A 22,955-nucleotide genomic window follows, 5' to 3' on the forward strand; every position below is an offset into this window, starting at 1 on the left:
GGATGACGTCGCTGTTTTCTGCTCGGATCCGCTGTCCGTGCACAGACTCGTGTGCATCTGCGACCAGTTCGAACGGGCCTCGGGGGCCAAGGTAAACCGAGGCAAGAGCGAGGCCATGCTCTTCGGGAACTGGGCCGACCAATCCTCTATCCCCTTCACCGTCAGGACTGACCACCTGAAGGTGCTGGGTATTTGGTTCGGGGGGGCTGGGGCGTGCGCCAAGACCTGGGAGGAGCGGATCAGGAAGATGAGACAGAAACTAGGCAGATGGGGGCAACGGTCGCTCTCCATCGCGGGAAAAAACCTGGTCATCAGGTGTGAGGTACTCTCAGTATTGCTATATGTGGCACAGGTCTGGCCTATCCCCAGGACCTGTGCCGCCGCAGTCACCCGGGCCATCTTCCAATTCATTTGGAGATCAAAGATGGACCGGGTCCGAAGAGACTCTATGTACAAAGACCGGTGCAATGGGGGAAAAAACACGCCCAATGCCACCCTCACCCTGATGGCCACCTTTGTGTGTGGCTGCATCAAGCTGTGCGTGGATCCCCGGTACGCAAACACCAAGTGTCACTACGTACTGAGGTTCTACCTGTCCCCGGTGTTGCGAAGGATGGGCCTGGCCTCGCTGCCGCGGAACGCTCCGAGTAGTTGGACCGTTCCGTATCACCTGTCCTTCGTGGAGATATTTATGAGGAAAAACACCTTTGACCACAAGTCCATCAGGAAGTGGTCAGCACGTAGCGTCCTTGAGACCCTTCGGGAAAAGGAGAGGGCGGATCCTGTCGAGCGGTTCCCTGAGCAGACTGTCAAAGCCATTTGGCAGAATGCCTCATCGCCAGAACTTTCCAACAAGCACCAAGACGTGGCTTGGCTGGTGGTGAGAAGGGCTCTGCCTGTGAGATCCTTTATGCACGCCCGGACTCTCTGCCGCACCGCACGCTGCCCTCGAAGTGGCTGCGGGGGGGACGAGACTGTCACACACCTCCTTCTGGAATGTGCCTATGCAGAGGAAGTCTGGAGAGGAATGCAGTGGTGCTTGTCGAGGTTCGTCCCGAGCAGCCCCGTGACGCGGGACTCCGTGCTCTACGGCCTGTTCCCCGGGACTCACACCGAGACGAACATTAACTGCGCCTGGAGGATCATCAACTCGGTGAAGGACGCTCTCTGGGCGGTCCGAAACCTGTTGATCTTCCAGCTGAAGGAGTTGACCCCGACCGAGTGTTGCAGACTGGCACATTCCAAGGTCCAAGACTACGTGTTGAGGGACGCGCTGAAGCTTGGGGCAGCTGCCGCCAAGGCGCGGTGGGGAAAGACCACTGTGTAAGATCGGCCTGCCGAAAGAAGAACAGGGGGCCCATACAGACGTTTTTTTGGGCTCTGCTGATGCCTCAGCTAAATATATGTATATATACAAGATTGAAAAAATGCACAGGATTGTAAAGGACAAGAATAAAGTCGAATCTGTGTTTGTAAATATGGACATATGTATGGCATGATCCAATGTACAGACCATCAAATCATTTATGAATAAAGTATATTTTGAAATTAAAAAAGTTCCTCCAGAGGGCTCCCTGCTGCTCGTGGTTTGCAACTGCAGACATCACAGCACACCAACAGGCAGACTTCTCTGAAGAAGAAGAAGGTGTATTTTGGAGAAAGAGAACACTTGGGGCTGTTACCAGACGAAAAAAGAGGGCTTCTCCTTCATCCTCGTGAGCTGCAGCCCTGCGGTCAGGTTCCGCAAAGTGCTGCTTTCAGATACACGCCAAGCAGGCCGAGATGCAAAGAGCAACCGCCACTCGTCTGAAGCAGCACCCGTGAGCCCTGTCTGACCGGTAGGGCCTTTCCTAAGTGCTGACCTGCTCGGATGCGTTGCTGTTCAACTTGTGCAACTGTGGAAGTGGCACACCCCGTGCAGGCCAGATTTCATGAAGAGGAAACGAAGAGAAGTCCACAGGCAGTTTTCCGACAGGAATGGAAGACTCCTTCGTCCGGACGTTGACATAGTAAGTTGTCATCGAGCAGTTTAGAGCGCCGCTTCGCGGGAAAACTTTGCTTGAAAGGAGTCATAGAGTCATAGAGATGTACGTCACGGAAAGAGACCCTTCGGTCGGACCTTTCCGACCAGATATCCCATCCCAATCTAGTCGTACCTGCCGGCACGCGGGCCATATCCCTCCAAACCCTTCCTATTCATATAGCCACCCAGATGCCTTTTAAATATTGCAATTGCACTCGCCTCCGCCACTTCCTCTGGCAGCTCATTCCATACACGTACCACCCTCTGTGTGAAAAAGGTGCCCCTTAGTTCTCTTTCATATCTTTTCCCTCTCACCCTAAACCTCTGCCCTCTAGTGCTGGTCTCCCGCACCCCAGGGAAAAGACTTTCTCACTTTATCCGATCTATACGCCTCATGATTTTATATCAACCATACAAATATCTCAGCAAGGGGCCCAGCAATCACTTCCTTAGCTTCCCCCAGACCTGATCAGGTCCTGGGCATTGATCCACTTGTACGCGCTTCAAGGCATCCAGCATTCCTCCTCTGCAATGTGGACAATTTTCAAGATGTCACCATCCATTTCCCTATATTCTATACTTCTCCCTACATTCTATCCTTTTCCACAGTAAACACTGATGCAAAATACTCGTTTAGTATCGGCCCAGCCTCTCCTGCGGCTCGACACAAAGGCCGCTGTGCTGATCCCCGAGGGGCCCTATTCTCTCCCTAGTCACCCTTTTGTCCTTATAATGTATTTGCAAAAACCCTTTGGATTTTCCTTAACTCTATCTGCCAAAGCTATCTCAGGTCCCCTTTTTACCCTCCTGATTTCCCTACTGTCTTTACACTCTTGTACGGATTCACTCGATCTATCCTGTCTATACCTGACAAGTGCTTCCTTCTTTTCCTGAAGCAAACCCTCATTTTCTTAGGCTCTTTGGTAAACGGAAGCACCTCCCTTCTTGCCTGCATGGAGTGCTGAGCAAAGGATCTTAGTGCGCTGTGACGTGGCTCTCCAGTAGCGGAGCCATCGAGACAAAGAAGTGAAAGGCTTTGCCGAATGTTGCCTGCCAAGCGCAAGACATACCGGGCTTTGCCGAGCTCCTGACGCCACGGCTCTGCGGTACCGCGAGTGGGCCGTGTCTCTGCACGGGCCAGAGCCCAGCATGTAACGGGCGAGGTGCGTGATTGTGGATTGAAAGCCGATATCCTGGCCTCACTGGAGCTGCAGCTTTCTGACGAGGGTTGCTCTGTGGCTCGCGGCACCTTGAAAACAGGCCTATTTGGGCACGCGGTATGAGCCTCGGCTGTCGGCTGGCCTTCTTAGCGCAGTAGGCAGCGCGTCAGTCTCATAATCTGATAGGCCCTGAGTTCAATCCTCAGAGAAGGCAAGACTGTGGCCTTTGTCACCGGGCGTGTTTTCTTTCTCTCCGCGGGCAATAATAATTGCTTTGGACGGCTTCACGCCTGATTTGAACTGACCACACCAGAGCAAACGCGTTGCTGGAAGGTTTAACATCTGGGCGACACGTGCTCAACTTTTTTTTCTGCACAGCATTTTGTGAACTCACCATCGTGCTATCTGTGCAGCAGCAAAGACTGGAGCCACACGCAGGGTTCACGCGAGGGTCACACTGCTTGCGTCTCAAGCGTGTCCCCAGGAAAAGCACTGTGGAGAATGTGGGCATCGATCCCACTACCTCTCGCATGCTAAGCGAGCGCTCTACCATTTGAGCTAATTCCCCTACAACGTGCACTTGCTTAGCCCCCATGGTGCTTCGGAACGATGAGCTGAGAGCAGCAGGCGATTTCCTCTCGAGATTGCACGCTGTATTCAACCGAACAACGCGACGCGACTATCGACACATCCGAGCAGCAGCAGCAGCAGCACGTGCGCGAAGTCTTCTGGAAAACACGGTGCCGCCGAAAGAATCGCCAGCGAGACGCTCTGAGATTCCAGAATCCAAACGAACCGATCGGCGCCAGCAGTCACAACAAGTGTGAGGTAGCACTCGAGAGCGCTGTCTGACTGATTGGAGACTTGCGACACGTTCAAGTGAGTGCTGACTGACTGCGTGGATGTTGTGTTCCTCCAGAGGGACCGGTGGATCGGACGGTGTTTGTGAAGAAAGTTCTGCTGGAGTGTTGCGGCCTTGCAGCCGCAGACGTGTACTGCCTGCAGGATTTCCCTGGGGCAGGCTACTTCGATGTGACCTTCAGAAGCGTGAAGCAGTGCGAACAGCTCCTGAAGGTCTTCAAGGAGAAGGAAGGGGAGCCGCTGTTCTCCATCTTGTCGGCGACGCCATTGTGTGTGCTTCCTGCACAGAGGAACCGGGTTGTTACAATCCATATGTACAACCCCTACGTTCCAGCGGCTGATGTCCTGACCTTCCTGGGAAGGTACGTCCAAGTCGAGGGAGAAGCCACCGATGTGATCGACCCCTTTGGGATCTGGACCAGTAAGAGGCAGGTCAAGGTAACTCTGAGGGCCGATGACAGTGGGAACATCCTCCACCCACCCTCGAGCTTCGCAATCGGAGGGAGCAGAGGCTACCTGACATATGCAGGGCAGCCCAAAGTGTGCCGAACCTGCGGGAAGTCGGGACACGTGGCGGTGGATTGCAAAGTGACCATCTGCAGGAACTGCAAACAGGAGGGTCACTTGACAAAGGACTGTCGGGAGGAAAAGAGCTGCAACCTGTGCGGGGAGGCGGGCCACATGTACAAGGCCTGCCCAAGACGAGGAGCCGCCACCTACGCACAGATGGCCGGAGGTGGCAACACGAGCCGCGGACCGACAAAGTCTAACGAGGTACCGCGAATCAGCAAAGGAACGGTGCCTGGAGGCACCCAGAAGGAAGGGAAAGTTGTAGAGGAGCAGGCAGCAGACAGCGGGGAGATGCAGCAGCCGACCCAAGCTCCTGCAAGACTGACGGAGGAAATGGAAGAGGAGGGATCAAAGGAGGCAGAGCAGTGGATTATCGTTAAAAACAGGAAAAGGAAACCTCTCGAGTGCCCCAAAGCCACCAAGCGAAGGGGGAAGAGACACCTCCAAGAGGAGGATACAGGCAGCTCCTCCGAGGGTGAGGACGGGCGCAAGAAGGGTCGCCTCCGGAGGAAGAGGCAGAGCGCCGTGGGGAGAAAGGAGGGCAACACCGCCCAAGAAGGAAAAGACGATCCCTCTGAGGGGATGCGTGAAGGCCTCCCCCTACCCGGTGAGAACCAAGGGGTACCCACCGGCCCACAGCTCCAGGGAACTGGGAGCAGCGTCCCAGTGACAGCCCTGATGTCAGATGGAGAACGGGGCGATGCGGACCCTGGGTCTGACACGATGACACCAGAGCGGGGAAATGACTCCAGCGTGGAGCCGGACAACTACCTCAGCCCTGGGAAGGTCCAGCAGTTTGCTGTCACCACGGGGATGCACGCAGCTACCCCACTGGAGCAAGACCAGAAGAAAATGGACACTGGTAACCCCGCAAACTGTTAAAATGGGGTTTAAAATTGCCAGCATAAATGTGCGTAGCATTAAAGCGGCTACGCGATGTGTTTCAACGCTGGCCTTCCTGGCCAACGTCAAAGCCGATGTCCTGTTTCTGCAGGAGTGCGGGATACCGCACCTCAGCAGTTACAGGAGATGGTCGAGCTTGTGGGCCCACGGGCCGTCAGTGTGGTCGGGGGGCAACGATAGCCGCGCCTCCGGCCTGGGTATCCTGTTGCGGGGAGGCAACTTCACCATCTCCGAGGTTAAGGAGGTGGTGGGCGGGCGCCTCCTCGTCGTGGACGTCAAATACAGAAACGCTCCCGTGAGACTAATCAACGTGTACGCCCCAGTGGGTAAGAGTGAACGGTTGGCCGTCCTGCAACAGCTTCCACTGCTGCTGGCTACGTCCAGGCCGGTCATTCTGGCCGGAGACTTCAACTGCATCATTGATGCTGATGGACGATCCGGCGGGGGGGACAGTAAACCGGACGCTACGTCCAGGGCCCTGATGGAAACGGTCAAAGACGCCAAGCTGCACGACGTCTTCAGCGCCCCTGCAGACGGAGCGCAGCGTAGATACACCTGGTCACGGGCAGACGGGTCTATCCGCTCAAGGATAGATTACCTGTTTGTGTCCCGAACGCTCTCGGTCAGATCCACCGACGTCAAGCCGGTGTTCTTCTCTGACCACTGCCTCCTGCTGGCCGACTGTCACCTACAGGACGAACAGCGGGCGGGCAAGGGAACGTGGAAACTGAACACTAAGCTGTTGACCCCGGGAAACATCGAAGAGCTCAAGAGGGATTACGCAGGTTGGAGAACCGTGAAGCCCCTCTTTGAGTCTCCATCGGACTGGTGGGAAACGGTAAAAGGGAACATCAAGAGGTTCTTTATCCTCAAAGGTGTCCAGGAGGCGAGAGAGAGGCGGGGAAAACTGTCCCAGCTCCAGGAAAGTATGCAGAACCTGCTCCTGCTGCAGACGATGGGGGTGGATGTCACGGAGGACCTCAAGGAGGTGAAGGGCCAGCAAGCCTCGCTCTTTGCCTCTGAGGCCTCCAGGATAATCTTCCGGTCCAGGGTCCGCTCGGTGGAGCAGGACGAGACGTGCTCACGTTTCTTCTTCCAGAAGGTGCACAAAGAGAGCTCCGTGCTCAGCAGCCTGAAGAAAGAAGATGGCTCGGTAACGTCATCTCAGGCTGACGTCATGAGGATCAGCAAATCCTTCTACGCCAGCCTGTATGACTCGAAGCCGACCGACAGCGCGGCCTCCCAGTCGTTCCTGTCCTCTATCACGGAGGTCCTAGATGACGGAACACGAGAGAGGCTGGACCAGCCGCTATCTCTGGATGAACTGACCAAGGCCCTCGAGTCCTTCGAAAAGAATAAAACTCCCGGAAGCAACGGCTTACCGGTCGAGGTTTATTCCGCTCTTTGGGACTCGATCGGCCAGGACCTGCTGGAGGTGTATGTCAGTATGCTCCGGGCAGGTACCATGAGTGAATCCATGAGGAAAGGCATCATCACCCTCGTCTACAAGCGGAAGGGGGAGAGGGAGGAAATTAGAAATTGGAGACCGATCTCACTGTTAAATGCAGACTACAAAATCCTGTCAAAGGTCATCGCCAACCGGGTCAGGTCTGCTCTGGGATCGGTGATCCACCCGGACCAAACCTGTGCTGTACCGGGCAGGAAGATCTCTGAGAGTCTCGCACTCCTCAGGGATACGATCGCCTACGTGCAGGACAGGGGGGTGGACACCTGCCTCATCAGCCTGGACCAGGAGAAAGCCTTTGACAGGATATCGCATACATATATGAGGGATGTCCTCTCCAAAATGGGCTTTGGGGAGGGAATCGGAAATTGGATCAGACTGCTCTACACCAACATTGTCAGTGCAGTCTCAATCAATGGGTGGGAATCAGATAGCTTCCCTGTAAGATCTGGAGTCAGGCAGGGATGCCCCCTCTCACCCGCCTTGTTTGTGTGTTGCATAGAGCCATTTGCCGAATCCATCAGGAAGGATGCGAGCCTGAGGGGGGTGACTATTCCTGGCAGCGGGGGCCTGCAGGTTAAGGCCTCCCTGTACATGGATGACGTCGCTGTTTTCTGCTCGGATCCGCTGTCCGTGCACAGACTCGTGTGCATCTGCGACCAGTTCGAACGGGCCTCGGGGGCCAAGGTAAACCGAGGCAAGAGCGAGGCCATGCTCTTCGGGAACTGGGCCGACCAATCCTCTATCCCCTTCACCGTCAGGACTGACCACCTGAAGGTGCTGGGTATTTGGTTCGGGGGGGCTGGGGCGTGCGCCAAGACCTGGGAGGAGCGGATCAGGAAGATGAGACAGAAACTAGGCAGATGGGGGCAACGGTCGCTCTCCATCGCGGGAAAAAACCTGGTCATCAGGTGTGAGGTACTCTCAGTATTGCTATATGTGGCACAGGTCTGGCCTATCCCCAGGACCTGTGCCGCCGCAGTCACCCGGGCCATCTTCCAATTCATTTGGAGATCAAAGATGGACCGGGTCCGAAGAGACTCTATGTACAAAGACCGGTGCAATGGGGGAAAAAACACGCCCAATGCCACCCTCACCCTGATGGCCACCTTTGTGTGTGGCTGCATCAAGCTGTGCGTGGATCCCCGGTACGCAAACACCAAGTGTCACTACGTACTGAGGTTCTACCTGTCCCCGGTGTTGCGAAGGATGGGCCTGGCCTCGCTGCCGCGGAACGCTCCGAGTAGTTGGACCGTTCCGTATCACCTGTCCTTCGTGGAGAAATTTATGAGGAAAAACACCTTTGACCACAAGTCCATCAGGAAGTGGTCAGCACGTAGCGTCCTTGAGACCCTTCGGGAAAAGGAGAGGGCGGATCCTGTCGAGCGGTTCCCTGAGCAGACTGTCAAAGCCATTTGGCAGAATGCCTCATCGCCAGAACTTTCCAACAAGCACCAAGACGTGGCTTGGCTGGTGGTGAGAAGGGCTCTGCCTGTGAGATCCTTTATGCACGCCCGGACTCTCTGCCGCACCGCACGCTGCCCTCGAAGTGGCTGCGGGGGGGACGAGACTGTCACACACCTCCTTCTGGAATGTGCCTATGCAGAGGAAGTCTGGAGAGGAATGCAGTGGTGCTTGTCGAGGTTCGTCCCGAGCAGCCCCGTGACGCGGGACTCCGTGCTCTACGGCCTGTTCCCCGGGACTCACACCGAGACGAACATTAACTGCGCCTGGAGGATCATCAACTCGGTGAAGGACGCTCTCTGGGCGGTCCGAAACCTGTTGATCTTCCAGCTGAAGGAGTTGACCCCGACCGAGTGTTGCAGACTGGCACATTCCAAGGTCCAAGACTACGTGTTGAGGGACGCGCTGAAGCTTGGGGCAGCTGCCGCCAAGGCGCGGTGGGGAAAGACCACTGTGTAAGATCGGCCTGCCGAAAGAAGAACAGGGGGCCCATACAGACGTTTTTTTGGGCTCTGCTGATGCCTCAGCCAAATATATGTATATATACAAGATTGAAAAAATGCACAGGATTGTAAAGGACAAGAATAAAGTCGAATCTGTGTTTGTAAATATGGACATATGTATGGCATGATCCAATGTACAGACCATCAAATCATTTATGAATAAAGTATATTTTTTTGAATTAAAAAAAAAGTTCCTCCAGAGGGCTCCCTGCTGCTCGTGGTTTGCAACTGCAGACGTCACAGCACACCAACAGGCAGACTTCTCTGAAGAAGAAGAAGGTGTATTTTGGAGAAAGAGAACACTTGGGGCTGTTACCAGACGAAAAAAGAGGGCTTCTCCTTCATCCTCGTGAGCTGCAGCCCTGCGGTCAGGTTCCGCAAAGTGCTGCTTTCAGATACACGCCAAGCAGGCCGAGATGCAAAGAGCAACCGCCACTCGTCTGAAGCAGCACCCGCGAGCCCTGTCTGACCGGTAGGGCCTTTCCTAAGTGCTGACCTGCTCGGATGCGTTGCTGTTCAACTTGTGCAACTGTGGAAGTGGCACACCCCGTGCAGGCCAGATTTCATGAAGAGGAAACGAAGAGAAGTCCACAGGCAGTTTTCCGACAGGAATGGAAGACTCCTTCGTCCGGACGTTGACATAGTAAGTTGTCATCGAGCAGTTTAGAGCGCCGCTTCGCGGGAAAACTTTGCTTGAAAGGAGTCATAGAGTCATAGAGATGTACGTCACGGAAAGAGACCCTTCGGTCGGACCTTTCCGACCAGATATCCCATCCCAATCTAGTCGTACCTGCCGGCACGCGGGCCATATCCCTCCAAACCCTTCCTATTCATATAGCCACCCAGATGCCTTTTAAATATTGCAATTGCACTCGCCTCCGCCACTTCCTCTGGCAGCTCATTCCATACACGTACCACCCTCTGTGTGAAAAAGGTGCCCCTTAGTTCTCTTTCATATCTTTTCCCTCTCACCCTAAACCTCTGCCCTCTAGTGCTGGTCTCCCGCACCCCAGGGAAAAGACTTTCTCTCTTTATCCGATCTATACGCCTCATGATTTTATATCAACCATACAAATATCTCAGCAAGGGGCCCAGCAATCACTTCCTTAGCTTCCCCCAGACCTGATCAGGTCCTGGGCATTGATCCACTTGTACGCGCTTCAAGGCATCCAGCATTCCTCCTCTGCAATGTGGACAATTTTCAAGATGTCACCATCCATTTCCCTATATTCTATACTTCTCCCTACATTCTATCCTTTTCCACAGGAAACACTGATGCAAAATACTCGTTTAGTATCGGCCCAGCCTCTCCTGCGGCTCGACACAAAGGCCGCTGTGCTGATCCCCGAGGGGCCCTATTCTCTCCCTAGTCACCCTTTTGTCCTTATAATGTATTTGCAAAAACCCTTTGGATTTTCCTTAACTCTATCTGCCAAAGCTATCTCAGGTCCCCTTTTTACCCTCCTGATTTCCCTACTGTCTTTACACTCTTGTACGGATTCACTCGATCTATCCTGTCTATACCTGACAAGTGCTTCCTTCTTTTCCTGAAGCAAACCCTCATTTTCTTAGGCTCTTTGGTAAACGGAAGCACCTCCCTTCTTGCCTGCATGGAGTGCTGAGCAAAGGATCTTAGTGCGCTGTGACGTGGCTCTCCAGTAGCGGAGCCATCGAGACGAAGAAGTGAAAGGCTTTGCCGAATGTTGCCTGCCAAGCGCAAGACATACCGGGCTTTGCCGAGCTCCTGACGCCACGGCTCTGCGGTACCGCGAGTGGGCCGTGTCTCTGCACGGGCCAGAGCCCAGCATGTAACGGGCGACGTGCGTGATTGTGGATTGAAAGCCGATATCCTGGCCTCACTGGAGCTGCAGCTTTCTGACGAGGGTTGCTCTGTGGCTCGCGGCACCTTGAAAACCGGCCTATTTGGGCACGCGGTATGAGCCTCGGCTGTCGGCGGGCCTTCTTAGCGCAGTAGGCACCGCGTCAGTCTCATAATCTGAAGGTCCTGAGTTCAATCTTCAGAGAAGGCAAGACTGTGGCCTTTGTCACCGGACGTGTTTTCTTTCTCTCCGCGGGCAATAATATTTGCTTTGGACGGCTTCACGCCTGATTTGAACTGACCACACCAGAGCAAACGCGTTGCTGGAAGGTTTAACATCTGGGCGACACGTGCTCAACTTTTTTTTCTGCACAGCATTTTGTGAACTCACCATCGTGCTATCTGTGCAGCAGCAAAGACTGGAGCCACACGCAGGGTTCACGCGAGGGTCACACTGCTTGCGTCTCAAGCGTGTCCCCAGGAAAAGCACTGTGGAGAATGTGGGCATCGATCCCACTACCTCTCGCATGCTAAGCGAGCGCTCTACCATTTGAGCTAATTCCCCTACAATGTGCACTTGCTTAGCCCCCATGGTGCTTCGGAACGATGAGCTGAGAGCAGCAGGCGATTTCCTCTCGAGATTGCACGCTGTATTCAACCGAACAACGCGACGCGACTATCGACACATCCGAGCAGCAGCAGCAGCACGTGCGCGAAGTCTTCTGGAAAACACAGTGCCGCCGAAAGAATCGCCGGCGAGACGCTCTGAGATTCCAGAATCCAAACGAACCGATCGGCGCCAGCAGTCACAACAAGTGTGAGGTAGCACTCGAGAGCGCTGTTGACTGATTGGAGACTTGCGACACGTTCAAGTGAGTGCTGACTGACTGCGTGGATGTTGTGTTCCTCCAGAGGGCTCCCTGCTGCTCGTGGTTTGCAACTGCAGACGTCACAGCACACCAACAGGCAGACTTCTCTGAAGAAGAAGAAGGTGTATTTTGGAGAAAGAGAACACTTGGGGCTGTTACCAGACGAAAAAAGAGGGCTTCTCCTTCATCCTCGTGAGCTGCAGCCCTGCGGTCAGCTTCCGCAAAGTGCTGCTTTCAGATACACGCCAAGCAGGCCGAGATGCAAAGAGCAACCGCCACTCGTCTGAAGCAGCACCCGCGAGCCCTGTCTGACCGGTAGGGCCTTTCCTAAGTGCTGACCTGCTCGGATGCGTTGCTGTTCAACTTGTGCAACTGTGGAAGTGGCACACCCCGTGCAGGCCAGATTTCATGAAGAGGAAACGAAGAGAAGTCCACAGGCAGTTTTCCGACAGGAATGGAAGACTCCTTCGTCCGGACGTTGACATAGTAAGTTGTCATCGAGCAGTTTAGAGCGCCGCTTCGCGGGAAAACTTTGCTTGAAAGGAGTCATAGAGTCATAGAGATGTACGTCACGGAAAGAGACCCTTCGGTCGGACCTTTCCGACCAGATATCCCATCCCAATCTAGTCGTACCTGCCGGCACGCGGGCCATATCCCTCCAAACCCTTCCTATTCATATAGCCACCCAGATGCCTTTTAAATATTGCAATTGCACTCGCCTCCGCCACTTCCTCTGGCAGCTCATTCCATACACGTACCACCCTCTGTGTGAAAAAGGTGCCCCTTAGTTCTCTTTCATATCTTTTCCCTCTCACCCTAAACCTCTGCCCTCTAGTGCTGGTCTCCCGCACCCCAGGGAAAAGACTTTCTCTCTTTATCCGATCTATACGCCTCATGATTTTATATCAACCATACAAATATCTCAGCAAGGGGCCCAGCAATCACTTCCTTAGCTTCCCCCAGACCTGATCAGGTCCTGGGCATTGATCCACTTGTACGCGCTTCAAGGCATCCAGCATTCCTCCTCTGCAATGTGGACAATTTTCAAGATGTCACCATCCATTTCCCTATATTCTATACTTCTCCCTACATTCTATCCTTTTCCACAGTAAACACTGATGCAAAATACTCGTTTAGTATCGGCCCAGCCTCTCCTGCGGCTCGACACAAAGGCCGCTGTGCTGATCCCCGAGGGGCCCTATTCTCTCCCTAGTCACCCTTTTGTCCTTATAATGTATTTGCAAAAACCCTTTGGATTTTCCTTAACTCTATCTGCCAAAGCTATCTCAGGTCCCCTTTTTACCCTCCTGATTTCCCTCCTGTCTTTACACTCTTGTACGGATTCACTCGATCTATCCTGTCTATACCTGACAAGTGCTTCCTTCTTTTCCTTAAGCAAACCCTCATTTTCTTAGGCTCTTTGGTAAACGGAAGCACCTCCCTTCTTGCCTGCATGGAGTGCTGAGCAAAGGATCTTAGTGCGCTGTGACGTGGCTCTCCAGTAGCGGAGCCATCGAGACAAAGAAGTGAAAGGCTTTGCCGAATGTTGCCTGCCAAGCGCAAGACATACCGGGCTTTGCCGAGCTCCTGACGCCACGGCTCTGCGGTACCGCGAGTGGGCCGTGTCTCTGCACGGGCCAGAGCCCAGCATGTAACGGGCGACGTGCGTGATTGTGGATTGAAAGCCGATATCCTGGCCTCACTGGAGCTGCAGCTTTCTGACGAGGGTTGCTCTGTGGCTCGCGGCACCTTGAAAACCGGCCTATTTGGGCACGCGGTATGAGCCTCGGCTGTCGGCTGGCCTTCTTAGCGCAGTAGGCAGCGCGTCAGTCTCATAATCTGAAGGTCCTGAGTTCAATCCTCAGAGAAGGCAAGACTGTGGCCTTTGTCACCGGATGTGTTTTCTTTCTCTCCGCGGGCAATAATAATTGCTTTGGACGGCTTCACGCCTGATTTGAACTGACCACACCAGAGCAAACGCGTTGCTGGAAGGTTTAACATCTGGGCGACACGTGCTCAACTTTTTTTTCTGCACAGCATTTTGTGAACTCACCATCGTGCTATCTGTGCAGCAGCAAAGACTGGAGCCACACGCAGGGTTCACGCGAGGGTCACACTGCTTGCGTCTCAAGCGTGTCCCCAGGAAAAGCACCGTGGAGAATGTGGGCATCGATCCCACTACCTCTCGCATGCTAAGCGAGCGCTCTACCATTTGAGCTAATTCCCCTACCATGTGCACTTGCTTAGCCCCCATGGTGCTTCGGAACGATGAGCTGAGAGCAGCAGGCGATTTCCTCTCGAGATTGCACGCTGTATTCAACCGAACAACGCGACGCGACTATCGACACATCCGAGCAGCAGCAGCAGCACGTGCGCGAAGTCTTCTGGAAAACACAGTGCCGCCGAAAGAATCGCCAGCGAGACGCTCTGAGATTCCAGAATCCAAACGAACCGATCGGCGCCAGCAGTCACAACAAGTGTGAGGTAGCACTCGAGAGCGCTGTCTGACTGATTGGAGACTTGCGACACGTTCAAGTGAGTGCTGACTGACTGCGTGGATCTGGCCGGAGACTTCAACTGCATCATTGATGCTGATGGACGATCCGGTGGGGGGGACAGTAAACCGGACGCTACGTCCAGGGCCCTGATGGAAACGGTCAAAGACGCCAAGCTGCACGACGTCTTCAGCGCCCCTGCAGACGGAGCGCAGCGTAGATACACCTGGTCACGGGCAGACGGGTCTATCCGCTCAAGGATAGATTACCTGTTTGTGTCCCGAACGCTCTCGGTCAGATCCACCGACGTCAAGCCGGTGTTCTTCTCTGACCACTGCCTCCTGCTGGCCGACTGTCACCTACAGGACGAACAGCGGGCGGGCAAGGGAACGTGGAAACTGAACACTAAGCTGTTGACCCCGGGAAACATCGAAGAGCTCAAGAGGGATTACGCAGGTTGGAGAACCGTGAAGCCCCTCTTTGAGTCTCCAGCGGACTGGTGGGAAACGGTAAAAGGGAACATCAAGAGGTTCTTTATCCTCAAAGGTGTCCAGGAGGCGAGAGAGAGGCGGGGAAAACTGTCCCAGCTCCAGGAAAGTATGCAGAACCTGCTCCTGCTGCAGACGATGGGGGTGGATGTCACGGAGGACCTCAAGGAGGTGAAGGGCCAGCAAGCCTCGCTCTTTGCCTCTGAGGCCTCCAGGATAATCTTCCGGTCCAGGGTCCGCTCGGTGGAGCAGGACGAGACGTGCTCACGTTTCTTCTTCCAGAAGGTGCACAAAGAGAGCTCCGTGCTCAGCAGCCTGAAGAAAGAAGATGGCTCGGTAACGTCATCTCAGGCTGACGTCATGAGGATCAGCAAATCCTTCTACGCCAGCCTGTATGACTCGAAGCCGACCGACAGCGCGGCCTCCCAGTCGTTCCTGTCCTCTATCACGGAGGTCCTAGATGACGGAACACGAGAGAGGCTGGACCAGCCGCTATCTCTGGATGAACTGACCAAGGCCCTCGAGTCCTTCGAAAAGAATAAAACTCCCGGAAGCGACGGCTTACCGGTCGAGGTTTATTCCGCTCTTTGGGACTCGATCGGCCAGGACCTGCTGGAGGTGTATGTCAGTATGCTCCGGGCAGGTACCATGAGTGAATCCATGAGGAAAGGCATCATCACCCTCGTCTACAAGCGGAAGGGGGAGAGGGAGGAAATTAGAAATTGGAGACCGATCTCACTGTTAAATGCAGACTACAAAATCCTGTCAAAGGTCATCGCCAACCGGGTCAGGTCTGCTCTGGGATCGGTGATCCACCCGGACCAAACCTGTGCTGTACCGGGCAGGAAGATCTCTGAGAGTCTCGCACTCCTCAGGGATACGATCGCCTACGTGCAGGACAGGGGGGTGGACACCTGCCTCATCAGCCTGGACCAGGAGAAAGCCTTTGACAGGATATCGCATACATATATGAGGGATGTCCTCTCCAAAATGGGCTTTGGGGAGGGAATCGGAAATTGGATCAGACTGCTCTACACCAACATTGTCAGTGCAGTCTCAATCAATGGGTGGGAATCAGATAGCTTCCCTGTAAGATCTGGAGTCAGGCAGGGATGCCCCCTCTCACCCGCCTTGTTTGTGTGTTGCATAGAGCCATTTGCCGAATCCATCAGGAAGGATGCGAGCCTGAGGGGGGTGACTATTCCTGGCAGCGGGGGCCTGCAGGTTAAGGCCTCCCTGTACGTGGATGACGTCGCTGTTTTCTGCTCGGATCCGCTGTCCGTGCACAGACTCGTGTGCATCTGCGACCAGTTCGAACGGGCCTCGGGGGCCAAGGTAGACCGAGGCAAGAGCGAGGCCATGCTCTTCGGGAACTGGGCCGACCAATCCTCTATCCCCTTCACCGTCAGGACTGACCACCTGAAGGTGCTGGGTATTTGGTTCGGGGGGGCTGGGGCATGCGCCAAGACCTGGGAGTAGCGGATCAGGAAGATGAGACAGAAACTAGGCAGATGGGGGCAACGGTCGCTCTCCATCGCGGGAAAAAACCTGGTCATCAGGTGTGAGGTACTCTCAGTATTGCTATATGTGGCACAGGTCTGGCCTATCCCCAGGACCTGTGCCGCCGCAGTCACCCGGGCCATCTTCCAATTCATTTGGAGATCAAAGATGGACCGGGTCCGAAGAGTCTCAATGTACAAAGACCGGTGCAATGGGGGAAAAAACACGCCCAATGCCACCCTCACCCTGATGGCCACCTTTGTGTGTGGCTGCATCAAGCTGTGCGTGGATCCCCGGTACGCAAACACCAAGTGTCACTACGTACTGAGGTTCTACCTGTCCCCGGTGTTGCGAAGGATGGGCCTGGCCTCGCTGCCGCGGAACGCTCCGAGTAGTTGGACCGTTCCGTATCACCTGTCCTTCGTGGAGATATTTATGAGGAAAAACACCTTTGACCACAAGTCCATCAGGAAGTGGTCAGCACGTAGCGTCCTTGAGACCCTTCGGGAAAAGGAGAGGGCGGATCCTGTCGAGCGGTTCCCTGAGCAGACTGTCAAAGCCATTTGGCAGAATGCCTCATCGCCAGAACTTTCCAACAAGCACCAAGACGTGGCTTGGCTGGTGGTGAGAAGGGCTCTGCCTGTGAGATCCTTTATGCACGCCCGGACTCTCTGCCGCACCGCACGCTGCCCTCGAAGTGGCTGCGGGGGGGACGAGACTGTCACACACCTCCTTCTGGAATGTGCCTATGCAGAGGAAGTCTGGAGAGGAATGCAGTGGTGCTTGTCGAGGTTCGTCCCGAGCAGCGCCGTGACGCGGGACTCCGTGCTCTACGGCCTGTTCCCCGGGACTCACACCGAGACGAACATTAACTGCGCCTGGAGGATCATCAACTCGGTGAAGGACGCTCTCTGGGCGGTCCGAAACCTGTTGATCTTCCAGCTGAAGGAGTTGACCCCGACCGAGTGTTGCAGACTGGCACATTCCAAGGTCCAAGACTACGTGTTGAGGGACGCGCTGAAGCTTGGGGCAGCTGCCGCCAAGGCGCGGTGGGGAAAGACCACTGTGTAAGATCGGCCTGCCGAAAGAAGAACAGGGGGCCCATACAGACGTTTTTTTGGGCTCTGCTGATGCCTCAGCCAAATATATGTATATATACAAGATTGAAAAAATGCACAGGATTGTAAAGGACAAGAATAAAGTCGAATCTGTGTTTGTAAATATGGACATATGTATGGCATGATCCAATGTACAGACCATCAAATCATTTATGAATAAAGTATATTTTTGAAATAAAAAAAAAGTTGTGTTCCTCCAGAGGGCTCCCTGCTGCTCGTGGTTTGCAACTGCAGACGTCACAGCACACCAACAGGCAGACTTCTCTGAAGAAGAAGAAGGTGTATTTTGGAGAAAGAGAACACTTGGGGCTGTTACCAGACGAAAAAAGAGGGCTTCTCCTTCATCCTCGTGAGCTGCAGCCCTGCGGTCAGCTTCCGCAAAGTGCTGCTTTCAGATACACGCCAAGCAGGCCGAGATGCAAAGAGCAACCGCCACTCGTCTGAAGCAGCACCCGCGAGCCCTGTCTGACCGGTAGGGCCTTTCCTAAGTGCTGACCTGCTCGGATGCGTTGCTGTTCAACTTGTGCAACTGTGGAAGTGGCACACCCCGTGCAGGCCAGATTTCATGAAGAGGAAACGAAGAGAAGTCCACAGGCAGTTTTCCGACAGGAATGGAAGACTCCTTCGTCCGGACGTTGACATAGTAAGTTGTCATCGAGCAGTTTAGAGCGCCGCTTCGCGGGAAAACTTTGCTTGAAAGGAGTCATAGAGTCATAGAGATGTACGTCACGGAAAGAGACCCTTCGGTCGGACCTTTCCGACCAGATATCCCATCCCAATCTAGTCGTACCTGCCGGCACGCGGGCCATATCCCTCCAAACCCTTCCTATTCATATAGCCACCCAGATGCCTTTTAAATATTGCAATTGCACTCGCCTCCGCCACTTCCTCTGGCAGCTCATTCCATACACGTACCACCCTCTGTGTGAAAAAGGTGCCCCTTAGTTCTCTTTCATATCTTTTCCCTCTCACCCTAAACCTCTGCCCTCTAGTGCTGGTCTCCCGCACCCCAGGGAAAAGACTTTCTCTCTTTATCCGATCTATACGCCTCATGATTTTATATCAACCATACAAATATCTCAGCAAGGGGCCCAGCAATCACTTCCTTAGCTTCCCCCAGACCTGATCAGGTCCTGGGCATTGATCCACTTGTACGCGCTTCAAGGCATCCAGCATTCCTCCTCTGCAATGTGGACAATTTTCAAGATGTCACCATCCATTTCCCTATATTCTATACTTCTCCCTACATTCTATCCTTTTCCACAGTAAACACTGATGCAAAATACTCGTTTAGTATCGGCCCAGCCTCTCCTGCGGCTCGACACAAAGGCCGCTGTGCTGATCCCCGAGGGGCCCTATTCTCTCCCTAGTCACCCTTTTGTCCTTATAATGTATTTGCAAAAACCCTTTGGATTTTCCTTAACTCTATCTGCCAAAGCTATCTCAGGTCCCCTTTTTACCCTCCTGATTTCCCTACTGTCTTTACACTCTTGTACGGATTCACTCGATCTATCCTGTCTATACCTGACAAGTGCTTCCTTCTTTTCCTTAAGCAAACCCTCATTTTCTTAGGCTCTTTGGTAAACGGAAGCACCTCCCTTCTTGCCTGCATGGAGTGCTGAGCAAAGGATCTTAGTGCGCTGTGACGTGGCTCTCCAGTAGCGGAGCCATCGAGACAAAGAAGTGAAAGGCTTTGCCGAATGTTGCCTGCCAAGCGCAAGACATACCGGGCTTTGCCGAGCTCCTGACGCCACGGCTCTGCGGTACCGCGAGTGGGCCGTGTCTCTGCACGGGCCAGAGCCCAGCATGTAACGGGCGACGTGCGTGATTGTGGATTGAAAGCCGATATCCTGGCCTCACTGGAGCTGCAGCTTTCTGACGAGGGTTGCTCTGTGGCTCGCGGCACCTTGAAAACCGGCCTATTTGGGCACGCGGTATGAGCCTCGGCTGTCGGCTGGCCTTCTTAGCGCAGTAGGCAGCGCGTCAGTCTCATAATCTGAAGGTCCTGAGTTCAATCCTCAGAGAAGGCAAGACTGTGGCCTTTGTCACCGGATGTGTTTTCTTTCTCTCCGCGGGCAATAATAATTGCTTTGGACGGCTTCACGCCTGATTTGAACTGACCACACCAGAGCAAACGCGTTGCTGGAAGGTTTAACATCTGGGCGACACGTGCTCAACTTTTTTTTCTGCACAGCATTTTGTGAACTCACCATCGTGCTATCTGTGCAGCAGCAAAGACTGGAGCCACACGCAGGGTTCACGCGAGGGTCACACTGCTTGCGTCTCAAGCGTGTCCCCAGGAAAAGCACCGTGGAGAATGTGGGCATCGATCCCACTACCTCTCGCATGCTAAGCGAGCGCTCTACCATTTGAGCTAATTCCCCTACCATGTGCACTTGCTTAGCCCCCATGGTGCTTCGGAACGATGAGCTGAGAGCAGCAGGCGATTTCCTCTCGAGATTGCACGCTGTATTCAACCGAACAACGCGACGCGACTATCGACACATCCGAGCAGCAGCAGCAGCACGTGCGCGAAGTCTTCTGGAAAACACAGTGCCGCCGAAAGAATCGCCAGCGAGACGCTCTGAGATTCCAGAATCCAAACGAACCGATCGGCGCCAGCAGTCACAACAAGTGTGAGGTAGCACTCGAGAGCGCTGTCTGACTGATTGGAGACTTGCGACACGTTCAAGTGAGTGCTGACTGACTGCGTGGATCTGGCCGGAGACTTCAACTGCATCATTGATGCTGATGGACGATCCGGTGGGGGGGACAGTAAACCGGACGCTACGTCCAGGGCCCTGATGGAAACGGTCAAAGACGCCAAGCTGCACGACGTCTTCAGCGCCCCTGCAGACGGAGCGCAGCGTAGATACACCTGGTCACGGGCAGACGGGTCTATCCGCTCAAGGATAGATTACCTGTTTGTGTCCCGAACGCTCTCGGTCAGATCCACCGACGTCAAGCCGGTGTTCTTCTCTGACCACTGCCTCCTGCTGGCCGACTGTCACCTACAGGACGAACAGCGGGCGGGCAAGGGAACGTGGAAACTGAACACTAAGCTGTTGACCCCGGGAAACATCGAAGAGCTCAAGAGGGATTACGCAGGTTGGAGAACCGTGAAGCCCCTCTTTGAGTCTCCAGCGGACTGGTGGGAAACGGTAAAAGGGAACATCAAGAGGTTCTTTATCCTCAAAGGTGTCCAGGAGGCGAGAGAGAGGCGGGGAAAACTGTCCCAGCTCCAGGAAAGTATGCAGAACCTGCTCCTGCTGCAGACGATGGGGGTGGATGTCACGGAGGACCTCAAGGAGGTGAAGGGCCAGCAAGCCTCGCTCTTTGCCTCTGAGGCCTCCAGGATAATCTTCCGGTCCAGGGTCCGCTCGGTGGAGCAGGACGAGACGTGCTCACGTTTCTTCTTCCAGAAGGTGCACAAAGAGAGCTCCGTGCTCAGCAGCCTGAAGAAAGAAGATGGCTCGGTAACGTCATCTCAGGCTGACGTCATGAGGATCAGCAAATCCTTCTACGCCAGCCTGTATGACTCGAAGCCGACCGACAGCGCGGCCTCCCAGTCGTTCCTGTCCTCTATCACGGAGGTCCTAGATGACGGAACACGAGAGAGGCTGGACCAGCCGCTATCTCTGGATGAACTGACCAAGGCCCTCGAGTCCTTCGAAAAGAATAAAACTCCCGGAAGCGACGGCTTACCGGTCGAGGTTTATTCCGCTCTTTGGGACTTGATCGGCCAGGACCTGCTGGAGGTGTATGTCAGTATGCTCCGGGCAGGTACCATGAGTGAATCCATGAGGAAAGGCATCATCACCCTCGTCTACAAGCGGAAGGGGGAGAGGGAGGAAATTAGAAATTGGAGACCGATCTCACTGTTAAATGCAGACTACAAAATCCTGTCAAAGGTCATCGCCAACCGGGTCAGGTCTGCTCTGGGATCGGTGATCCACCCGGACCAAACCTGTGCTGTACCGGGCAGGAAGATCTCTGAGAGTCTCGCACTCCTCAGGGATACGATCGCCTACGTGCAGGACAGGGGGGTGGACACCTGCCTCATCAGCCTGGACCAGGAGAAAGCCTTTGACAGGATATCGCATACATATATGAGGGATGTCCTCTCCAAAATGGGCTTTGGGGAGGGAATCGGAAATTGGATCAGACTGCTCTACACCAACATTGTCAGTGCAGTCTCAATCAATGGGTGGGAATCAGATAGCTTCCCTGTAAGATCTGGAGTCAGGCAGGGATGCCCCCTCTCACCCGCCTTGTTTGTGTGTTGCATAGAGCCATTTGCCGAATCCATCAGGAAGGATGCGAGCCTGAGGGGGGTGACTATTCCTGGCAGCGGGGGCCTGCAGGTTAAGGCCTCCCTGTACGTGGATGACGTCGCTGTTTTCTGCTCGGATCCGCTGTCCGTGCACAGACTCGTGTGCATCTGCGACCAGTTCGAACGGGCCTCGGGGGCCAAGGTAGACCGAGGCAAGAGCGAGGCCATGCTCTTCGGGAACTGGGCCGACCAATCCTCTATCCCCTTCACCGTCAGGACTGACCACCTGAAGGTGCTGGGTATTTGGTTCGGGGGGGCTGGGGCGTGCGCCAAGACCTGGGAGGAGCGGATCAGGAAGATGAGACAGAAACTAGGCAGATGGGGGCAACGGTCGCTCTCCATCGCGGGAAAAAACCTGGTCATCAGGTGTGAGGTACTCTCAGTATTGCTATATGTGGCACAGGTCTGGCCTATCCCCAGGACCTGTGCCGCCGCAGTCACCCGGGCCATCTTCCAATTCATTTGGAGATCAAAGATGGACCGGGTCCGAAGAGTCTCAATGTACAAAGACCGGTGCAATGGGGGAAAAAACACGCCCAATGCCACCCTCACCCTGATGGCCACCTTTGTGTGTGGCTGCATCAAGCTGTGCGTGGATCCCCGGTACGCAAACACCAAGTGTCACTACGTACTGAGGTTCTACCTGTCCCCGGTGTTGCGAAGGATGGGCCTGGCCTCGCTGCCGCGGAACGCTCCGAGTAGTTGGACCGTTCCGTATCACCTGTCCTTCGTGGAGATATTTATGAGGAAAAACACCTTTGACCACAAGTCCATCAGGAAGTGGTCAGCACGTAGCGTCCTTGAGACCCTTCGGGAAAAGGAGAGGGCGGATCCTGTCGAGCGGTTCCCTGAGCAGACTGTCAAAGCCATTTGGCAGAATGCCTCATCGCCAGAACTTTCCAACAAGCACCAAGACGTGGCTTGGCTGGTGGTGAGAAGGGCTCTGCCTGTGAGATCCTTTATGCACGCCCGGACTCTCTGCCGCACCGCACGCTGCCCTCGAAGTGGCTGCGGGGGGGACGAGACTGTCACACACCTCCTTCTGGAATGTGCCTATGCAGAGGAAGTCTGGAGAGGAATGCAGTGGTGCTTGTCGAGGTTCGTCCCGAGCAGCGCCGTGACGCGGGACTCCGTGCTCTACGGCCTGTTCCCCGGGACTCACACCGAGACGAACATTAACTGCGCCTGGAGGATCATCAACTCGGTGAAGGACGCTCTCTGGGCGGTCCGAAACCTGTTGATCTTCCAGCTGAAGGAGTTGACCCCGACCGAGTGTTGCAGACTGGCACATTCCAAGGTCCAAGACTACGTGTTGAGGGACGCGCTGAAGCTTGGGGCAGCTGCCGCCAAGGCGCGGTGGGGAAAGACCACTGTGTAAGATCGG

The 22,955-nt window shown here is 54.6% G+C and overlaps 8 non-coding genes across 8 annotated transcripts; 4 read left to right on the top strand and 4 right to left on the bottom strand.

Moving 5' to 3' along the window:
• The first annotated feature begins 3,323 nt into the window (after positions 1–3,323).
• On the top strand, positions 3,324–3,397 carry trnam-cau (transfer RNA methionine (anticodon CAU)). Its single transcript has one exon. It is a non-coding gene; the product is annotated as a tRNA-Met (tRNA).
• Positions 3,398–3,678: 281 nt separating this feature from the next.
• trnaa-agc (transfer RNA alanine (anticodon AGC)) lies at positions 3,679–3,751 on the bottom strand. The gene has a single exon. It is a non-coding gene; the product is annotated as a tRNA-Ala (tRNA).
• Positions 3,752–10,906: 7,155 nt separating this feature from the next.
• trnam-cau (transfer RNA methionine (anticodon CAU)) lies at positions 10,907–10,979 on the top strand. Its single transcript has one exon. It is a non-coding gene; the product is annotated as a tRNA-Met (tRNA).
• Positions 10,980–11,260: 281 nt separating this feature from the next.
• Positions 11,261–11,333, bottom strand: trnaa-agc (transfer RNA alanine (anticodon AGC)). The gene has a single exon. It is a non-coding gene; the product is annotated as a tRNA-Ala (tRNA).
• Positions 11,334–13,437: 2,104 nt separating this feature from the next.
• On the top strand, positions 13,438–13,510 carry trnam-cau (transfer RNA methionine (anticodon CAU)). The gene has a single exon. It is a non-coding gene; the product is annotated as a tRNA-Met (tRNA).
• A 281-nt stretch (positions 13,511–13,791) lies between these two features.
• trnaa-agc (transfer RNA alanine (anticodon AGC)) lies at positions 13,792–13,864 on the bottom strand. The gene has a single exon. It is a non-coding gene; the product is annotated as a tRNA-Ala (tRNA).
• Positions 13,865–19,195: 5,331 nt separating this feature from the next.
• Positions 19,196–19,268, top strand: trnam-cau (transfer RNA methionine (anticodon CAU)). The gene has a single exon. It is a non-coding gene; the product is annotated as a tRNA-Met (tRNA).
• A 281-nt stretch (positions 19,269–19,549) lies between these two features.
• trnaa-agc (transfer RNA alanine (anticodon AGC)) lies at positions 19,550–19,622 on the bottom strand. Its single transcript has one exon. It is a non-coding gene; the product is annotated as a tRNA-Ala (tRNA).
• Positions 19,623–22,955: the final 3,333 nt, after the last annotated feature.

Source organism: Chiloscyllium punctatum, chromosome 5 (genome assembly GCF_047496795.1).
Source record: "Chiloscyllium punctatum isolate Juve2018m chromosome 5, sChiPun1.3, whole genome shotgun sequence".
Taxonomy (NCBI): Eukaryota; Metazoa; Chordata; class Chondrichthyes; order Orectolobiformes; family Hemiscylliidae; genus Chiloscyllium; species Chiloscyllium punctatum.